Here is a 22,500-nt window from a genome sequence, read left to right on the forward strand (position 1 = left end):
GTAGGTAGGTAGGTAGGTAGGTAGGTAGGTAGGTAGGTAGGTAGGTAGGTAGGTAGGTAGGTAGGTAGGTAGGTAGGTAGGTAGGTAGGTAGGTAGGTAGGTGATAGATAGATAGATACTTTATTCATGCCAAATTCAGTTCAGTCACTGCTGACCAAAGCTTAACCATCAAACTCATGCCCTCTCTTTGCATTTTGCAGGATATTTGGGTGTTTCCTTCTCTGTTGCATCCCTCTGTGTGTTCAGGTGAAGTCGTTCTGCATCATTAGAGACTAAAACAACCAACAAACAATTACAATTTTTCTTGCACAGTCTCTTTTGCAAGTTAAATTCTGCTTTTACAGGCACATCTAAATCACTGAAACACAAGCCACACTGGATTTAAATCAAACAGCTGAGGTTGTGGACATAAAGGAATGTAAATATTGTATAAAGGATGCAAACCTTAAACAAATAGTACAACATTCACATACAAGATCACATTTCCTGTATATAAACGTGTCGTTCCTGAGTACTAACATGTATGTTTCCTTGAGAGGAGGATCTCCATTCTCCACACAGGGTTTAGAGAGATTAAGTGTCTGTCGTTTCACACAAAAAAGCATCATGTTTGTTTAGATTCTCCCACCTTCTGCTGGTGCAAGCTCTGCTTTAAAGCCCAGAAATGCACAGGAAATGAAGAGAGATTATTTAAAACAATTTAAACGTTCCACTTGCCTCCAATCAGCCGATGCAGAATAAGTGGATCATCAAACTGCTGCGAGCATCTGCTGGAGTTTAATTTTAAGGAATCAACAGAGTGGCTGTTTTATATTTAGTCAGAAAAAAGACAGCTTGACTCCTGCTGATTAAAGTAGATCAAACTGGGCGGGACAAACTCTATTCCCACAAAACTGAGAAACAAAACATCTCTCAACTCTTTGTAATTCCTCCAAATTTGTAAAACAGCATTACCATAAACTTGAGTAAGGGTCATATCATAGTTTTACATATTATCCGTGCCTAATGGCTTTTACCTGTGCCTATGCATGTGCTTTTCTAGCGCTTTTAATCATGTGTTTCTTTCAATAATAATAATAATTCCTTATATTCATTATAGCGCCTTTTCCTTGACCCAAAGCGCTTTACAGATACACACATATCAGACATGTAACGCTCATGTACTGTGGACAATACCCACAGGAGCAAATTCAGGTGAAGTGTCTTGCCCAAGGACACAACGGCTTTACAGACGCAGCGGCGGCGGCGGGTTTCGCCCCCTTGATCTGATGATCATTGCACAGCGCACTGCGCCACACCGCCCATCTTCACACCTTAAAGTCATCAAGGCGCTTTTACAAGTACACATTAATATCATACATGTACTGTGGACAATACCCACAGGAGCACATTTGGGTGTCTTGCCCAAGGACACAACGGCCTGACGCAGTGGCGGCGGAAGCGGGTTTCGAACTGGAGTTCCCCAACGCCCCCTTGATCTGATGATCAAACGCACAGCCCACTGCGCCACTCCGCCCCATTTTAATGCCAAATGAAAACAAGCCTTCATGGAAAAATGTGGCACATTTACACGATCGACTAAAAAGTGTTCATGTCAATTAATGTACATTGTCCCTTCTTACATAAATAAATACAAGGAGAAATGTTTTTGCCTCAAAGCTAGCTACAGTTCTGGCTAACTTACGGTGGACCAGCTTCTGCAGTTTTTTGTTAATTGTAACTTTTATCGGTCATATATCTATATATACGGTTCAAGCGTTCATTTTCTAGCATGTTGGGAACTATTGTTGACTTTAAATCTCCGTGTTAAACAGCCTGTGGTTTTTATCCGTGCCTATTGGCTTTTACCTGTGCCTATGCATGTGCTTTTCTATCTGTTGCATGTCTATGGTTTTGCATATACACGCTTTTAATCATGTGTTATTGCCTGTGTTTATGTGCCATCAAAATGTCAGATGAAAATGAGGCTTTATGGCTACATTTGGCACATTTGAGTGATTGACTACAAACTGCTCACGTCAATTTATGTGCATTTTACCTCCTTAACCTTACTGTTGTCCTTGGGTCAAATGTGATGTCTGGATAAAGGGTTATTTTATGTTAGTTCCAGAAAAACAACATGTTTGCTTTCCACGAGAAAATAATCATGATTTAATCATCAGGGTTAGGGTTTGTATTCAAATCTATAGCATCGGTGGTCTTCTGGGGTACATTTTGTAAGATCATTCAAATCATCTTCCTTTTTTAACTCATAAAATAGGTCTGATTTTGTGTAAATTAAGTCTATTGACCAACTTGTGGTAATAAGTAGGAATAAAGTCGCCTTAAAAGGTGTTTGACAGATCTTGGTGATTATGTAATACCATCTGCTTCATGAATAGTCAAACTGGGAGGACAAAGTTGATAGAAAGATGACAGAAGGATTACAGTAATACAAGGAGAAAGGTGTTAGCCTCAAAGCTAGCTACAATTCTGGCTAACTTAAGGTGGACTGAACTTTAACGGCCCGTCCACACGGCGGCGTGCGTTGAAGCTTCAACGCTTCTGCCCATTCACTTTGAATGGGGTGACGTCACGCTTCACCGAACTGCATTGTGGGAGCGAATCGTAGATTTGCTCGCGACGAAAGTTGAGCAATGTTCAACTTTTGAAGCTTCTGCGGAAGCGTCAGCCAATCGAATCATATGCCAGTACAAGCTCTAGCCAATCAAACCGCGTGCTTGTGTGTCCGGGGCGGGAGATTCATGTGATTGGTTGTTGGTCGAGTTTCAGACAAGCTCACCGGCAAGCTTCAACGCACGCCGCCGTGTGGACGGGCCGTAAGGTGGACCAGCTTCTGCAGCTAATTCGAGCATTTATCGGTCATATATCTTAGTGTCTGTTAACGGTTCAAGGGTTGATTTTGCAGCATGTTGTTGACTTTAAATCTCCGTGTTAAACAGCCTGTGGTTTTGTCGTCTCTTCTTTTCGATAGATAACCCTTTGACAGAATTGAAAGCAGAACCAAGTCCACCTCCACACAAAGTATCAGACTTTGATTTTCAAACAGTTGTCTATATCCTTCTCTTTCCTAATGTCCATGTTAGTGGTCCTTAAAACCAGGAAGGTGATGTTTTTTTTTTAAATAAATGAAGTAGGTTTGATCACGTGAGCTTTTTTGTGATCATGTGATTTAATCAGAAGCTCCAGAACAGCCACACTTTGGTAACACTGTGCTGTTTGAAGCTAAAACAGATCCTTAAAGTCCCCAAAAAGCTCTGGAAAAAGATCAATTTGCTCGTCATCATGCATCAAATTGTGTTCGTTATTTTACGAGCTGATGTGTGACTTAACAATCCAAATCGTAACACTTCAAAATCCTGCTGTAAATGAGGACTCATTAAGAACAAAAAAACACTTTTTTTTAACAAATGTTTTATAGTGTAAGTTAACGGCACTAATAGCAGGTGCTGTGAAAATGTGTCTGATTAATCTCTGTACCTCGATCTCATTTAACACAACACTATGCATGGTGTTAACTATACAAATCTATTCCCCCCCCCCCTCACTGAATCATTAATCTACGTCACTGTGTTAATACTGCGGTGCTCATCATGTCTCTGAGCCGAATTCCTTTTTGTTATTCTCTGCCTGAAGCCATTTGTAGTACTTCGTCTCGTTGTCGCCTCCGGTGTTATTTTTCAGGAACAAAATGAATAATGCATCTCCAAGGTATCTGCAGCGGGAGACAGAGCGAGGCAGCAGGAGAGAGAAATAATGACAGTGAGGTGTCAGATTGAAAAAGGTGTCAATAGTTGTTGTTTGTTTGTGTGCATCCAGGATTAGCACGAGCGCTATATAGCAGGAGAGAGAGCCTGCGGATATTTACCTGCTCTCAGAGGATTGCACATGCTAACACACGCTAACACACAGAGCTCAGGGTGCATGACATTTCATTTTCATTTATTCTACAGTTTTATTTTCTGTTTCGTGCACGTTCCTATAACCTTTAATGTGTGTTGTTTAATGTTCTCATGTTCTGGATCTGCAGATAGAAGCTCACTGGAGATGCTAGTACTGTTAGCATGCTGCCAAATGCTATCAAAAGACATCTATGGCACGGACACATGACCTGAGAAATCATCCAAACATTCATTTATTACAGTGGACATTCAGAAAAATACAAACACTGCATGTGAAATAATGAACACAGCAGTTCATCTGGATTATTTTCCAATCAACCGAGTAAACTCTCTATCTGTTTCCAACAATGTTATGGTTTTTTTTTATGCTACTTGCCGCTTTCAAATGATAATAACAGACCGAATTTCGTTTTTATGTTAGTTCACATCAACTTTGGTTCTTTAAATATATTTGTTGGGACGTTAAACATGTTTTTACGGTGGAATCAGTTTGAATCCACACACACCTGTCTCAGATCTGCACACACTAACTGTGTGCATCTTCTAGTAAGGTCTGATATTGTGCATGTGTTTTCACGTGAAGTCATGTGACCTAAATCCAATAGAACAATCCCATTGAACCAGGGAGATGCTGCCTTCAGGGTCCAACAGAGAAATACGACACCCCTGCACCATCCCACAGTTGCATGTTCTCGTCTGCAGTCTGATTAAAAATCATTCAGCAGGTTTTTCCTGATTTTGAAACAGATCAGGGGTCGTGCAGAAATCTGCCAAATCCTGTCCGACCCAGCGCTGATTGGTCTGGATGAAAAGCAGAATCTTGCTGATGGAAGAGCAGCGAGTTCCCCGAGCAGATGTTTTTAAATTGACACTTCCTTTTCACTCTCAGACGGGTCACTGTGGGGTCAGAGGAGGATTTAAAAACCCCAGTGGAGTCAGGGATTGTGGAAAAAGGGAATGAAGCTCGTTCTTTAAGAAGTTATATTTCCTTTGCGTTTTTTTTATAATTCTGGTGCCTTTTTGAACTTTATTTGTTGAGTTGAGTTCTCTGCTAAATTATTCTCCTAAATGTCAAGTCTGAACACGAGAGGGTGTGGTGTTATGGTGAAAACAGTAACACACACACACACACACACACACACACACACACACGCAACGCACGAAACAGAGCTGCAGGCGTCACACAGAGGACGTGTGTGTGTGTGTGTGTGTGTGTGTGTGTGTGTGTGTGTGTGTGTGTGTGTGTGTGTGTGTGTGTGTGTGTGTGTGTGTGTGTGTGTGTGTGTGTGTGTGTGTGTGTGTGTGTGTGTGTGTGTGTGTGTGTGTGTGTGTGTGTGTGTGTGTGTGTGTGTGTGTGTGTGTGCTCAGGGTTGTGTGAGGTGAGGCTCGAGGTTGTGGGATGAGTCAACAGACGGGTTGGTCGTCCTGCACAGATTACATTTCAGTTTAAAGCAACACATGCACTGAATCATTCTGAGATGTTTCACTTCCACTCGTCTTCTTTCAGACGAGTGGAAAGAAAACACCTCAAACACGTCCAGGAGTTTATTATTTACTAACTTTGTGTCTGGGGATTTATCATAAATTCACCAACAGTTAGCATGACAGTACGCCTCATTAGCATATTTACATACAACTTTGTGTTATACCATATTCAACATGTTTGTATTTTACAACCAAGATATTTAAAGGCCGTTTCCTCCAGAATCATTTTTACTCTCTAAAATGTTTTCTGTTAAATATCACATTTTTATATATATAGTTATTTTTTGAAAGATAAAAGTATTTACAGTTTCTTTTCTCCAGATATTGTTTTTGATTCGACTTGTTCTGATGAAATATACCAGTTTGTTCGACTTACCTTGAATTCTCTCCGCTGAATTATTCTTCCAAATATTACGCATTCTTTAATGACATTTTAAAATATAATCGACTTTCTTTAAAACAAATATTTAAACACAACTTTTCTGTCCCATTATTACAACTTTCCTCTGAGTTTCTTCTCAGTAGAAATCTCTCACGCCAAAATGTCTACTTTAATTCCTCTCTGTATTCTGAAGCTGTTTTCAACATGATATTTGTTTGGCGCTGTTTCCTAATGTATGGACTGTCTCTCAACAAAAGCACGACTACTTCTACTTTTAGAAAACCAAATATGTCTCAAACTGTTGCCACACATTAGTTCTCTCATTATCACCGTGCATAACACTCCCATTAAAACCAGACATGTTCAGACCTCTAGACGTTCATCCTCTCGGTGATTTTGTCAGAGTTTTCCGGAGCGTCGCTGCAGAGGATATATTTCTCAGAGAGACTGAACATGAACTGCAGGTCAGGTTTATTTATACTTCAATATCAGACTTTACTAACCAACTATCAACTCACTGAGTCTTTTAATATCTCACGTTTAGTTTGAAATGATTCCTGATGTAAAAGTGATTCGGGTTTTTAGGATCTCCTCCTGTCTGCTACATGTATTCATGCTAATCCTGAACAAATAACACATGAAATACTTTTTTAAAATTATAAATAAATACTTAAACCTGCCTGTTAAATACAAATTAATTAATTAATACTCAATTGATTTAATTTTTGTAATGAACTATTTAGATGCCTAATTAAGGGTAAACAATTGAAATTGAACCTGAGAATTATTATTATTATTATTGTTAAATAATTAACTTTAAATAATATATTTTATTTTAATTGTTTTATATATTTAATTCTTACTTTTTGATTATTTAAATCTGTCTCGTGTGATTCAAGAGGATCTGTACCAAACAAGGATTTTACATATTTTGCATTAACCAAATATTGCGCTTACAGCAATTTGAATATTGCACAAGTCTGATAATAAATAAAACACACATCTGCCCTCACACACATCTGCACTCACACACATCTGCACTCACACACACATCTGCACTCACACACATCTGCACTCACACACATCTGCACTCACACACACATCTGCACTCACACACATCTGCACTCACACACATATGCACTCACACACATCTGCACTCACACACATCTGCACTCACACACATCTGCACTCACACACATCTGCACTCACACACATCTGCACTCACACACACATCTGCACTCACACACATCTGCACTCACACACATCTGCACTCACACACATCTGCCCTCACACACACATCTGCACTCACACACATCTGCACTCACACACACATCTGCACTCACACACATCTGCACTCACACACATCTGCACTCACACACATCTGCACTCACACACATCTGCCCTCACACACACATCTGCACTCACACACATCTGCACTCACACACATCTGCACTCACACACATCTGCACTCACACACATCTGCACTCACACACATCTGCACTCACACACATCTGCCCTCACACACATATGCACTCACACACATCTGCACTCACACACATCTGCCCTCACACACATCTGCCCTCACACACATCTGCCCTCACACACATATGCACTCACACACATCTGCACTCACACACATCTGCACTCACACACATCACACACATCTACACTCACACACATCTACACTCACACACATCTGCACTCACACACATCTGCACTCACACACATCTGCACTCACACACATCTGCACTCACACACATCTGCACTCACACACATCTGCACTCACACACATCTGCCCTCACACACACATCTGCACTCACACACATCTGCACTCACACACATCTGCACTCACACACATCTGCACTCACACACATCTGCACTCACACACATCTGCACTCACACACATCTGCACTCACACACATCTGCACTCACACACACATCTGCACTCACACACATCTGCACTCACACACATCTGCACTCACACACATCTGCACTCACACACATCTGCACTCACACACATCTGCCCTCACACACACATCTGCACTCACACACATCTGCACTCACACACATCTGCACTCACACACATCTGCACTCACACACATCTGCACTCACACACATCTGCACTCACACACACATCTGCACTCACACACATCTGCACGCACACACATCTGCACTCACACACATCTGCACTCACACACATCTGCACTCACACACATCTGCACTCACACACATCTGCACTCACACACATCTGCCCTCACACACATCTGCACTCACACACATCTGCACTCACACACATCTGCACTCACACACATCTGCACTCACACACATCTGCACTCACACACATCTGCACTCACACACATCTGCCCTCACACACACATCTGCACTCACACACATCTGCACTCACACACATCTGCACTCACACACATCTGCACTCACACACATCTGCACTCACACACAATAATCCAGGCTGCAAATATTGGACTTTTGATAAGATAAGAAATGTTTATTGTTACTGTACCGGTAAATTAAATGTCATTAAGAGCAAGCAGGAAGATGCATTATTATTATTATTTATATGTATTTGCCTTTATATATTTTTTCCGTTCATTTATTTCATTTGATTATTGTTGTCATTATTTTTCTCTTGATTATTTAGATGCCTATGGAATAACCCGAGGATTTATGGTAGCTATAATTGAGAGATCTTTCTAAGCCTCTTCTGAGATGTTGCAGTTGTATCCACACACTGTATTTACCCAGAGATGATTGGTTGTGACATTATTTCCAAAGCGTTGCCTTTAAGCTTTAAGCTAATCCTGGAAATCTGTGACATTTTCATTAACGTCTAATCCTCTGAACACTGCTCTGTTGGAGCTCACGCTGCTTCTGTTTACTCCAAAATAACTGCTTTTTATTATAAAACGTTATCGACTGTACAGAGTCCTTCAGATGCAGACATCCATGCATGATCAAAAGAGTTTGCAAATAAATAAGTAACGAGGCTGTACCAAAGATTATCAAGCTGAGTCTTAACGTTGACATTTACATTACATCAAAGAGGCCGAATTTGGCTTTTTGCAGTGTTTCCTCTCCTGTAGTGTGTTATATAGGTTTTAGTGCATGTCAATGGTCTGCAAAGGCTCAAATCCCAAAGTTCCCTCCCGAAATGTCTCCATTGGACTCGTTTGTTTACCTCCTAAACATAGTGACATTACTATAGAACACTCGCGCTCCTATTGGCTAGCAGCTCCAACAGATTGTACTTCATAGGCTGAGGGGCGGGACATCTCTAAGCGGTTGACCTATCACAACAGAGCCGGCCAGCTAACCAATCAGAGCAGACTGGACTCTGGTTTCAGACAGAGGGTGGAAAGAGGTGCTGCAGCACAGGCAGTATGAGAGAGATAAAGAGCTTTTTGAACATTAAAGCATGGAGACATGTAGAGACACTACATACTGATATACACCTGAACATCAGCAGGAGAGGACTCTTTAAAGTAGAGACACTACATACTGATATACACCTGAACATCAGCAGGAGAGGACTCTTTAAAGTAGAGACACTACATACTGATATACACCTGAACATCAGCAGGAGAGGACTCTTTAAAGTAGAGACACTACATACTGATATACACCTGAACATCAGCAGGAGAGGACTCTTTAAAGTAGAGACACTACATACTGATATACACCTGAACATCAGCAGGAGAGGACTCTTTAAAGTAGAGACACTACATACTGATATACACCTGAACATCAGCAGGAGAGGACTCTTTAAAGTAGAGACACTACATACTGATATACACCTGAACATCAGCAGGAGAGGACTCTTTAAAGTAGAGACACTACATACTGATATACACCTGAACATCAGCAGGAGAGGACTCTTTAAAGTAGAGACACTACATACTGATATACACCTGAACATCAGCAGGAGAGGACTCTTTAAAGTAGAGACACTACATACTGATATACACCTGAACATCAGCAGGAGAGAACTCTTTAAAGTAGAGACACTGCATACTGATATACACCTGAACATCAGCAGGAGAGAACTCTTTAAAGTAGAGACACTACATACTGATATACACCTGAACATCAGCAGGAGAGGACTCTTTAAAGTAGAGACACTACATACTGATATACACCTGAACATCAGCAGGAGAGGACTCTTTAAAGTAGAGACACTACATACTGATATACACCTGAACATCAGCAGGAGAGGACTCTTTAAAGTAGAGACACTACATACTGATGTACACCTGAACATCAGCAGGAGAGGACTCTTTAAAGTAGAGTCACTACATACTGATATACACCTGAACATCAGCAGGAGAGGACTCTTTAAAGTAGAGACACTACATACTGATATACACCTGAACATCAGCAGGAGAGGACTCTTTAAAGTAGAGACACTACATACTGATATACACCTGAACATCAGCAGGCGAGACTCTTTAAAGTAGAGACACTACATACTGATATACACCTGAACATCAGCAGGATGGGACTCTTTAAAGTAGAGACACTACATACTGATATACACCTGAACATCAGCAGGAGAGGACTCTTTAAAGTAGAGACACTACATACTGATATACACCTGAACATCAGCAGGAGAGGACTCTTTAAAGTAGAGACACTACATACTGATATACACCTGAACATCAGCAGGATGGGACTCTTTAAAGTAGAGACACTACATACTGATATACACCTGAACATCAGCAGGATGGGACTCTTTAAAGTAGAGACACTACATACTGATATACACCTGAACATCAGCAGGATGGGACTCTTTAAAGTAGAGACACTACATACTGATATACACCTGAACATCAGCAGGAGAGGACTCTTTAAAGTAGAGACACTACATACTGATATACACCTGAACATCAGCAGGAGAGGACTCTTTAAAGTAGAGACACTACATACTGATATACACCTGAACATCAGCAGGAGAGGACTCTTTAAAGTAGAGACACTACATACTGATATACACCTGAACATCAGCAGGAGAGGACTCTTTAAAGTAGAGACACTACATACTGATATACACCTGAACATCAGCAGGAGAGGACTCTTTAAAGTAGAGACACTACATACTGATATACACCTGAACATCAGCAGGAGAGGACTCTTTAAAGTAGAGACACTACATACTGATATACACCTGAACATCAGCAGGAGAGGACTCTTTAAAGTAGAGACACTACATACTGATATACACCTGAACATCAGCAGGAGAGGACTCTTTAAAGTAGAGACACTACATACTGATATACACCTGAACATCAGCAGGAGAGGACTCTTTAAAGTAGAGACACTACATACTGATATACACCTGAACATCAGCAGGAGAGGACTCTTTAAAGTAGAGACACTACATACTGATATACACCTGAACATCAGCAGGAGAGAACTCTTTAAAGTAGAGACACTGCATACTGATATACACCTGAACATCAGCAGGAGAGAACTCTTTAAAGTAGAGACACTACATACTGATATACACCTGAACATCAGCAGGAGAGGACTCTTTAAAGTAGAGACACTACATACTGATATACACCTGAACATCAGCAGGAGAGGACTCTTTAAAGTAGAGACACTACATACTGATATACACCTGAACATCAGCAGGAGAGGACTCTTTAAAGTAGAGACACTACATACTGATATACACCTGAACATCAGCAGGAGAGGACTCTTTAAAGTAGAGACACTACATACTGATATACACCTGAACATCAGCAGGAGAGGACTCTTTAAAGTAGAGACACTACATACTGATATACACCTGAACATCAGCAGGCGAGGACTCTTTAAAGTAGAGACACTACATACTGATATACACCTGAACATCAGCAGGAGAGGACTCTTTAAAGTAGAGACACTACATACTGATATACACCTGAACATCAGCAGGAGAGGACTCTTTAAAGTAGAGACACTACATACTGATATACACCTGAACATCAGCAGGAGAGGACTCTTTAAAGTAGAGACACTACATACTGATATACACCTGAACATCAGCAGGAGAGGACTCTTTAAAGTAGAGACACTACATACTGATATACACCTGAACATCAGCAGGAGAGGACTCTTTAAAGTAGAGACACTACATACTGATATACACCTGAACATCAGCAGGAGAGGACTCTTTAAAGTAGAGACACTACATACTGATATACACCTGAACATCAGCAGGAGAGGACTCTTTAAAGTAGAGACACTACATACTGATATACACCTGAACATCAGCAGGAGAGAACTCTTTAAAGTAGAGACACTGCATACTGATATACACCTGAACATCAGCAGGAGAGAACTCTTTAAAGTAGAGACACTACATACTGATATACACCTGAACGTCAGCAGGAGAGGACTCTTTAAAGTAGAGACACTACATACTGATATACACCTGAACATCAGCAGGAGAGGACTCTTTAAAGTAGAGACACTGCATACTGATATACACCTGAACATCAGCAGGAGAGAACTCTTTAAAGTAGAGACACTACATACTGATATACACCTGAACGTCAGCAGGAGAGGACTCTTTAAAGTAGAGACACTACATACTGATATACACCTGAACATCAGCAGGAGAGGACTCTTTAAAGTAGAGACACTACATACTGATATACACCTGAACATCAGCAGGAGAGGACTCTTTAAAGTAGAGACACTACATACTGATATACACCTGAACATCAGCAGGAGAGGACTCTTTAAAGTAGAGACACTACATACTGATATACACCTGAACATCAGCAGGAGAGGACTCTTTAAAGTAGAGACACTACATACTGATATACACCTGAACATCAGCAGGAGAGGACTCTTTAAAGTAGAGACACTACATACTGATATACACCTGAACATCAGCAGGAGAGGACTCTTTATAATAAAATAGTGTCTAACTAATTTAAATCCCAATAATGAACTTACTAAATCAAGGATGTTCTGTGTGTGTCTGTTTCGTAGCGTTATGAATTAAAATAACACACATTCAAAGCTTCAAACGGAAACAGGGAAAAATATGACATTTAGTACCGTCCTAGATAAAGCAATCCAGACCTTTTAGTTTTGTTTGAAATCAGAGCGCTGTCGTCTCGTGTCTGGATGAAAAGCTTGAAAACACTTGGCACAATACATCAGTTCCTCTGCTCCTGAACGCCTCACAGCTGACTCTCTTTCTGTTTTACCTTCACTTCTCCACCCTCCTTTCTCCTCGCTGTGTTTGCAGGGACTTCAATAATTAGATCAGAGGCAGCAGGGTAATGTTTCCCCCGCCAGATAAACCCCTTTAGCGTTATCTTCCTCGCATTAAGGGTTGTAATCGCAGAACTCGATTAACCCACGAGGATTACTGAACCTCCTGGAGGCGCCTCCACAGATTAGTGATGTCCTGCTCGGGAATATCCAACCTGCCGGCAGATATGAGGAGAACAAGCTGTTTTTTGGAAAATGTTTCATGACAGGGTTAGGGTTAGCTTTCACATTAGAGCTAATGGTATATACAAGGGAAAGAAAGCTGCTCCAAAATCAAGTAAAAACACGTTTGAAAATGAGGTGTTTTCGATTGTAATAAGTCATAAAAACCTGCCAATAGAACAAGTGAACATTTGCTTGGTAAGATTTCTTGAAATGAGACGGGATATTTAGATAAATCAGATCTTGTAATTAGATGGAAATCTCATTTTAAAGTGGACCTATCATGCTATATTTGAATAATATAGTGTAGGACCATACCTATATAAGGCATATTTATACTTTTTTTTTTTCAAAATACCAAACAGATCATGCATTTTAGCCATGCCTCATTTCGCTCAATTTGACAATTTCTAGCTCTGGGCAGATTCTGTGAGAACAGCACCATCTACAGGCCTGGCATATGTACTACAGCGTCTCCAGCGCTTTCCAACGGCAATGGCCGTGGCTGTCTCCTCCTGATTGGTGGAGTTGGCCCAATAGCCGTAGCGCCACCGTCCTGACGTCAGGACAGTGTTCAAATCTGGATCAGTTTTTATCAGATCCATTGCAGCCCCTTTTTTAGAGATTTGGGTATGGAGGAAAATAGAGAGGGTTGTGTTTTCTGACACTTGGTGAGTTCCCTGGAACACCGGGGACACATATTCATGTAGAAAAGACGTACAAAAGTGCATTTTGCATGATAGGTCCCCTTTAACTATATTTTTACCAGGATCAGGAAATGTTGTTACAAAATAAGCCAGAAATGCTCAAATGTTTCTGTTTTCTGACGTTAGTTGGTGATTTTCTAATAAAAATGTGTTTTCTAAATCAAGTAAGATTTATTGCTTGAAACAAGATGATCCCTCTTTTAAACCACACTAGTTTAAAAACCTTGTGACATGTCAAAACACATGTTTCATCTGACAAACAATTTACAATAAGTTGTTTTCAAGAATCTCTGACTTAAAACTACACTGCAAGACCCTATATCTCACTGCATTGTTACTTCTTAAGTTATCAGGTCCCGAGGTGGAAGAAGTACTCAGATCTTGTACTTGAGTAAAAGTAGAAGTACCAGAGTGTAGAAATACTAGTTACAGTAAAAGTCCTGAATTGAGTAAAAGTACACCATTTACCTCTGAACTGTAGTGGAGTAGAAGTACACAGTAGCATACAATGGAAATACTCAAGTTAAGTACAAGTACCTCAGAATTATACTAGTACAGTACTTTATTAAATGTACTTAGTTACTTCCCACCTCTGATTAGGTCTTATATTGAGTGTAAAGACATATTCTGACTTGAAATTAGACGAATATACTTGGCAAGAGTTCATGTTTTTTGCAGTGTAGAGATGACTGTGAGTCTCTTTAACCCGTCACTCATTGAGTTTCCTGTTATGTGTTGCTCGGCAGCAGTTCTGGACATAAAGGCGCCGTCTCCAGTTCTTCAGCCTGATTCTGTTCCTCCAGCACTTAGCGCCTCGAGACTAATGCAAAGACCATCAGGCTTTACTGGAGACGTTAGTAATGGCTTCTATCTTCCTGTTTCCGCAATAACAATGGCAGCAGAACAGACAATGGGAGTGTGTCGGCGAATCAGTGGCGGCCCAGCAGGGTCTTTTTTGGGTGTTGACCTACTTTGGCCTGTGTGTGTCGCCTTCGATGTAAGAACTCACAATCTTGCCAAGTATATTAGTCTAATATCTAGTCAGAATATGTCTTTACACTCGATATTAGACTTATTAACTGAAGAGGGAACAATGCAGTGAGATATAAGGTCTTGTTTTTAGACAATGCATCTTCAAGACTCTTGAAAACATCTTATTTTGAGTTGAATCTCAAATGAAACGTGTTTTTTAAGCTGCTGTGGTTTTTATAAAATATGGATCTTGTTTTAAGAAATAAATCTTATTTGATAAAAAAAAAATCACCAACTAACATCAGAAAACTGAAAACTTTGGAGCATTTCAGACTGATTTTGTAACACAACATTTACTAATCCTATAATACATTTTCCAGCTAATCACACGATCTCCTTTATCTAAATATCCCGTCTTATTTCAAGAAATCTAACCAAGCAAATATTCACCTGTTCTATTGGCAGATTTTTGTACTTATTACAAGCGAAAACACCTTGTTTTTATCATTCTTTTTCTCCAGTGTGGTGTGATCCGTCTCAGTTTACTAGTTATGATTCTGTCCGTCTCGTGGAAAGGACCTGAGTCTTTCCCTCGACGATACACCGGATTGTTAGCGAACATTTAACACAGACTGCTCTTCGCCCTGAGAGGATGCAGCAGTGTTTACAACAGATGAGAGGATGTGGAGATACAGCAGGTGTCGTCATTACAAAGGCTGGCAGTATGTTGGTGTCTCACGGGTAAACGAACACACACAGAGTTGGCAGAAAACCCTCCAGTGTCTGCTATCGTTCCATTTTTCTCAAACACTGATAGACACTAAGAGGCCAGCATGTTCAAAACACTCTTAGAAACATAAGAAGACCCGGTTTGGTTTCTGGTACGAAGGTTTTAATAAAGGTTTCGCATGGATCACTTTCAGAGAGTTTTATCAAAGATGATTTAGAAAGGAGGAGGCACTCTTAGGCAATTTACCTAACCCTAACCCTAACCCTTTGCATGGACGGATCATTCCACCATAAGGTCCCCAAAGTAAATATTGGACCCACTTTTCACGAGGTACATATCTCCTGAACGTCATGGCACTAAGATTGAATTTTTGGACGAACGAATCTACTCTTTTGACACAGATTGAACTGATTTGTCAGAAATAAAGTCTTGCGAGATCTTGAACTGTGTCAAAGAGTTAAGCAGATGTCGGCTAACGTTAGCAAACAAACTAGCTACCTGATGTTTACTGTATAGTGCTAAATAGGTTTGTATGCTTTGAATGACATTTCTTCTTCTTGTTCTTGATGATGATGGTCGACTGTGACCCACAACACTTATGGTTTACAATTGCATTGTTTTGGGGGGGAAACTTGTCAGCTGGGAAGATATTGTCCTTCAGGGAGAACTGTTTTGGGACCCTTATTTGAGTCTAGGTAATAGATACCACTGTTACCCCCCTAACATTCACACAAACGAGCTAAAACTAATGACTCGGATCCGCCAGGCCCAAACAGAAGCAAACACTCCTCACATCACCGAGAGGAAGGCAGAGGGGGAGAACGACTGAGAGAGCCTTTGTGTTTCTATCCCCATCCTGAAAATAATGACACACCTGGGGAAGGCATGGCAACACGGAGCGCCTTTTGTTGATGTTCTGCAGAGGCCTGTCATTACTGGTGTGTTATACAAACTCCAGCGTGAGTCAGCCTGACAGTCACCATGCATGGGGGGGGGGGGACATGCTTAGAAGTGAGGGGGCGGGGGGGCAAAGACGACTAAAATAGTGAATCACTGCAGTGGAGATTGCTGCTTTTTTTAAAGAGCTCTTTAGCAGAGCTGCACTGGGATGTGAGGCGTTGCAGTGGGAAACGTTTCTGCATAGATGGTAGGGCTGTGCGATTATGGCAAAAATCATAATCACGATTATTTTGGTCAATAATTGATATCACGATTATTAAAAACGATTATCCATTTACTTTGAAAACATCCATATATTGAAAAAAAAAATGTGAACAGTATGTTTTTAACAGTTGATTACCCTGAACTTTAAGTATAATTCAACAGAAAAACCAAAAAAAAAAAAAAAAAAATCACTTTTTTTTTTTTTTCATAAAAAAAATAATCGTTTTATTTCGATTACATTGTTTTCGTAATCGTTGCAAGCCAAAATCGTAATCGAGATTAAAATACGATTAATTGCACAGCCCTAATAGATGGATATATAATGGTCTCACCTTTTTAATTTGGTGTTCAATCAACATGGCTGCATGTAATGTAATGATGATGATGATGATGATGATGAGAGGACACTAAAGGCATCTCATAGTGTGGTGCAGACAGAAATACAGTGCGGAAATGTGCAATCTCATTTAGATTAAGTAACTTTTCAATGCTTTGTTACCTTTAAATCCTAATGAGATAGTATACCATGTTTCATTGCATTTCAAGTACGGTTTCCCCACATTTTGAACCTTTTCCGTTGTTTTTAAGAGCTGACTTCTTGCAGTCTCTCTTTCCTTTACGAAGGCTTTTTGCTGATTCTCTTTCTGCCTGAAAATAGCTTTCAGGGAATACTCAGCTTTGCAATCACGGCCGGCTTCATCAAATATGTAACGTATCTTATATAACACATCTAACGTCAGCTGATAGCGCTGCTGAGTGAAGTGTAATGTAGTTTATTTAAAATTCACAACGCGGCACCAGAGCCTGAACTCTCACTAAAGACTGACAGCTCTCCTGACAAATCATTTTTAGACGGACTATTTTTAGCCGAGTTATTTATGATTCTAAAATCCCTGAGCCTCAAACTTCATTCTTCACCTTTGAACTAGCAGTTTGGAAAAAAATGTAACACAAGGTTCAGCTTTCAACCACATCTCACTGTCTTTTACACGTTTTCTGAGTTAGAGTTAGAGGTTCGTTCTAAGGTTTGTCGAATAAGACATTTAACAACTTCACATTAGTGATATTTTCAATAAAGAGCATAAAAGATGCACATAAATGCTTTCTGTTCACAAGTCAAACTCTTGTTTTGAATGTTACTCGTCACATATTAACAGATTATGAGGGAATTTCAGGTTTTGCTAATTATTTAAAGGTTTTATGATTTGCTACAACTTCCATTAAACATTACAACTGCTGCAGTATACACTAATGACATTGTTGCAGCCAAAACTGAGAGAGAGAGAGAGAGGGAGGGAGGGAGGGGATGGATGGATAGATAGATAGATAGATGGATGGATGAAAAGTGAATTAAACAATATAAACAAATCAATATTCTGGATAATTCAAATAAAAAGTCAAAAAAACAGTATCCAAAATACTACAGGTTACTCAGGTACTTAAAGGGGACCTATCATACAAAATGCACTTGTTGATGTCTTTTATACATCAACATGTGTCCCCGGTGCGTCAGGGAACTCACGCAGCGTCAGAAAATAAAACCCTCTCTCTTTTCCTCCGTACCCAAATCTCTAAAAACGGGGGAACAACGGAGCTGATCCAGATTTGCGTCCGATATGACGTAATATCAGAAATGTGGACCCACGGCCCTATCAGAAACGTTGCCATCAGAAACAATGCCCGACTGTTTTGGACGTAATATGGTCGGTGTTTACATTAGCATCGCTAACACTCAGAGCTAACCTGTACTGGAGAGCATGTGTGTGAAGAAGCAGGAAATAAAAAGGAACTCACCTTGTGGTATAACCGGCAAGAGAGAAAGCCTTTGAGCTCCATACTGTTTCAGAGAGAATCCTTGATAATCCATGATATGGCGTTTCATCACGGCAGTATTTAGTTTAGACGGTAGCTGCCGGGTCCCGCATGAGCTCAGACCCCTCCTTTTTTTTTTTTATGAATTTTCAAAATCATCACTTTTGAAACAGGAAGTGAAATAGAGGGATATGAGGCATGGCTAGAATGGGTGATCTGTTTGGTATTTTGAGCAAAACACTTCATAGACATGTTTTTTATATATTTGTATATATCTGAGACCTATGCTATTGCCTAGAAATAGCATGATAGGTGACCTTTAAGCTAAAATTGAAGTACCACAACCGACTCCTGCAAACAATAACTTGCTTAATAATATATGTTTATAATTCAATGCACCAGAGGGACATCTTAGCTGTTTACAGGAGAATGTGACATTTGAACAGGAAGAGAAAGAGGAGGAGGAAGAGGGGCACAGTGCAGCGTTATGGTAAAAGCAACCTTTCCCATTCGAGGCCCTGCAGAGAAATGTGAGAGTTCAGCTCCGATCATCTGAACATGTCTTCTGTGAACTGCTGCTGTCCGAGGCATTCAGAGAAAGTTGGAACAGAAGCAGGAAGGAAGTGAGGAGAGAGAGGGGGACGGGGGGGACGGGGGACGGGGGACGGGGGGGAGAGGGACGGACCATGACCATGACTGTGCAGATTTACTGTTACACACTAAAAGTACTTCATGAAACACACACCATTACTACTACTGCTGAAATACTGCGTGTACTTCAGTGCATACTACTATTAAAACCATATGCAGTTGTTCCCCTTGAAGTGAGGCTGTACTGTAACAGTTTTCAAATATCCTCAAATCAAAATGTCTTTAGTCATCCCACAGCGGGGACATTTACGTTGTCACAGCAAAGGAGGAGAGTGCCGATAAACAGTAAGTTATAATAAGAAAAGAGGCTGAATCAAATCAAATAAATACACAACCAAAATACGTTTGTAGCAGCGTGAGTAAAACATAACTTTACTCAGATCTACTTCATATAGTAAACACATCTCTTCACTCAGGTATTTTTCCACAGGCCCTGAAAACTGCAGTCATTAAACCGCTCTTAAAAAAGAATAATCTAGATGCCTCAGTAATGAACAATTACAGGCCAATATCAAACCTGCAATTTCTAGGTAAAATCATTGAAAAAGTAGTATTTCAACAGTTGAGTAACTTCTTGCATTTAAATAACTGTTTGGATGTGTTCCAGTCAGGATTTCGTCCAAACCACAGCACTGAGACTGCTCTTGTAAAGGTCTTCAATGACATCCACTTAAACACAGACAGTGGCAGAACTTCAGTGTTAGTATTATTAGATCTCAGTGCTGCGTTTGACACTGTCGACCACAACATATTACTAGACCGACTAGAAAACTGGGTGGGACTTTCGGCAACAGTTCTAAATTGGTTTGAGTCCTACTTAAAGGACAGAAAAAACTTTATTTCTATAGGTAAATACACATCTGAGTTGACAAATATGACATGTGGGGTACCTCAAGGCTCCATCTTGGGGCCTCTTCTCTTTAACATCTACATGCTACCACTGGCTCAGATAATGAAAAACAACAAAATAAGTTACCATAGCTATGCGGATGACACACAAATTTACGTAACAATTTCACCAGGAGATTATGCTCCAATTCAAACACTGAGTAAGTGCATTGAACAAATCAATGACTGGATGTGTCAGAACTTTCTCCAATTAAACAAAGATAAAACTGAGGTAATGGTTTTTGGAGCCAAGGCAGAACGTATAAAAGTTAGCGCTGAGCTTCAGTCTGCAATGTTACTGCAACAGATACAGCCAGAAATCTAGGTGTAGTCATGGACTCTGACCTGAGTTTCAACAGTCACATTAAAACAGTTACTAAATCAGCCTACTATCACCTAAAGAACATATCTAGGATTAAAGGACTAATGTCACAGCAGGATTTGGAAAAACGTGTCCATGCTTTTATCTTCAGTAGACTCCACTACTGCAATGGTGTCTTTACAGGCCTCACTAAAACATCTATTAGAAAGCTGCAGCTAATTCAGAACGCCGCTGCTCGAGTCCTCACTAACACTAAGAAAGTGGATCACATCACTCCTGTTCTGAAGTCCTTACACTGGCTTCCTGTGTGTCAAAGAATAGATTTCAAAATATTGTTGCTGGTTTATAAAGCTTTGAATGGTTTAGGCCCAAAATACATGTCTGACCTACTGCTAAATTATGAACCATCCAGAACCCTCAGGTCTTCAGGGACTGGTCAGCTTTCTGTCCCCAGAGTCAGAACTAAACATGGAGAAGCAGCGTTCAGTTATTATGCTCCAAATATCTGGAACAAACTCCCAGAAACCTGCAGGTCCGCTGCAACTCTTATTACTTTTAAATCCAGGCTGAAGACTTTTCTTTTTGCCGCTGCTTTTAATTGAACTATTCACATCTTAAACTGCACTGTAACTTTTAACTTTTATCCATGTATTTTTTCTTTTAATGTTTATTTTATTATCTTTTCTTTTTAATGACTGATTTTAAATGCCATTTTTAAAATGTCTTCCATTTTTGTAAAGCACTTTGAATTACCTTGTGTTGAAAGGTGCTATATAAATAAACTTGCCTTGCCTTGCCTTGCCTTGCCTTGCCTTGCCTTACAACATCAGTAAAGTAACAGCCATTTCACACAAACACAAGTTGTGAAGTATAGGATTAAATGAAACATTAGAAAAAGCAGTCATGGTGTTCGTTGTTACCCAAGGTTGTATTTTATTGCTCAAGGCGTTTAAAAATCATGTTTTTAGACTTTGAGCGTGTAATTCATGCCTTTGTTTCTACGCGTCTAGATTATTATAATGCACTTTATGCCGGCCGAAACCAGACCTCTCTGGCACGCCTGCAGCTGGTACAAAATGCTGCGGCTCGGCTGCTTACAGGAACACGCAAGCATGACCACACGACACCTATTCTGGCTTCCCTCCACTGGCTTCCCTCCACTGGCTTCCTGTCCATTTTAGAGTTCATCTTAAGATCCTATTGTTATTATTGTCTGTCCAGAGCCTTTGTGTGCCTTGTATTCATTCTTATGTGTGCCTTTTATCTATTATTGTAATATAATATTTTATTATAATGTTATGTTTGCTGTGAAGCACTTTGGTAAACATTACATTTCATTTAGCTGACGCTTTTATCCAAAGCGACTTACAGGGACATTCTCCCTGGAGTAACTAAGGGCTAAGTGCCTTACTCAAGGACACACTAGTGGTGGTGTTCCAGGCGGGATTTGAACTCACAACCTTCAGCCCACCTCACTATCCATTAGACCACCACTACCCCTCTGTTTTTAATATGTGCTATAGAAATAAAGTGGATTGGATTGGATTGGATGTATATCTGTTGAAAGGTGACTTTCGGGATGATTCGGGAACTACGATAGTCAGAACTAAGTTTTCCAATTGTTCAGGCACCACATGAATGCATCACAAATGCCCTATTTCACATTGTTAAAGAAGGTGAAACCAAATGTTTGTATCTGCCCAAAGATTCAGATCCCCTCCAAAATGTAATGAGTTAATCCTTGGCCAATTATTTACACTTCCACCAAATTTCATGCAAATCGGAGCAGTATCTTTCCTGTATTCCTCCAGACAGACACACAGCTAACAAACATAACCTCCTGTGCAGAAGTAATAAAGATAAAGACAGTTATGTAAAACATGTACTTCACAATATAATCTGGTTAACTATGAATGTTTTAGGGTTCAGTCAAGGACAACGCACAGAGAGGAAGTGTTTAAACAAGGCGTTAATATCAGTTCTTGAGGCATTTATGTGAATTCTCTCAGTTGGAAACCCATTTAACCAATTATTCTAAC

General features: G+C 40.2%; 1 protein-coding gene across 5 annotated transcripts in view; it reads left to right on the forward strand.

The window, feature by feature from the left end:
* mgat3b (beta-1,4-mannosyl-glycoprotein 4-beta-N-acetylglucosaminyltransferase b) overlaps positions 1 to 22,500 on the forward strand; it is a 70,357-nt gene that overhangs the window by 20,367 nt on the left and 27,490 nt on the right. The window contains exon 1 of one of the 5 annotated variants that reach the window (XM_034148205.1): positions 6,217 to 6,233. The exons of the other annotated variants lie outside the window; for them this stretch is intronic. The gene's annotated coding sequence lies outside the window, so the exon portion shown is untranslated. Of the gene's footprint in view, positions 1 to 6,216; positions 6,234 to 22,500 lie in introns of those variants that run through there. 5 annotated transcript variants of the gene reach the window in all.

Source organism: Trematomus bernacchii, unplaced genomic scaffold (assembly GCF_902827165.1).
Source record: "Trematomus bernacchii unplaced genomic scaffold, fTreBer1.1, whole genome shotgun sequence".
Lineage (NCBI taxonomy): Eukaryota > Metazoa > Chordata > Actinopteri > Perciformes > Nototheniidae > Trematomus > Trematomus bernacchii.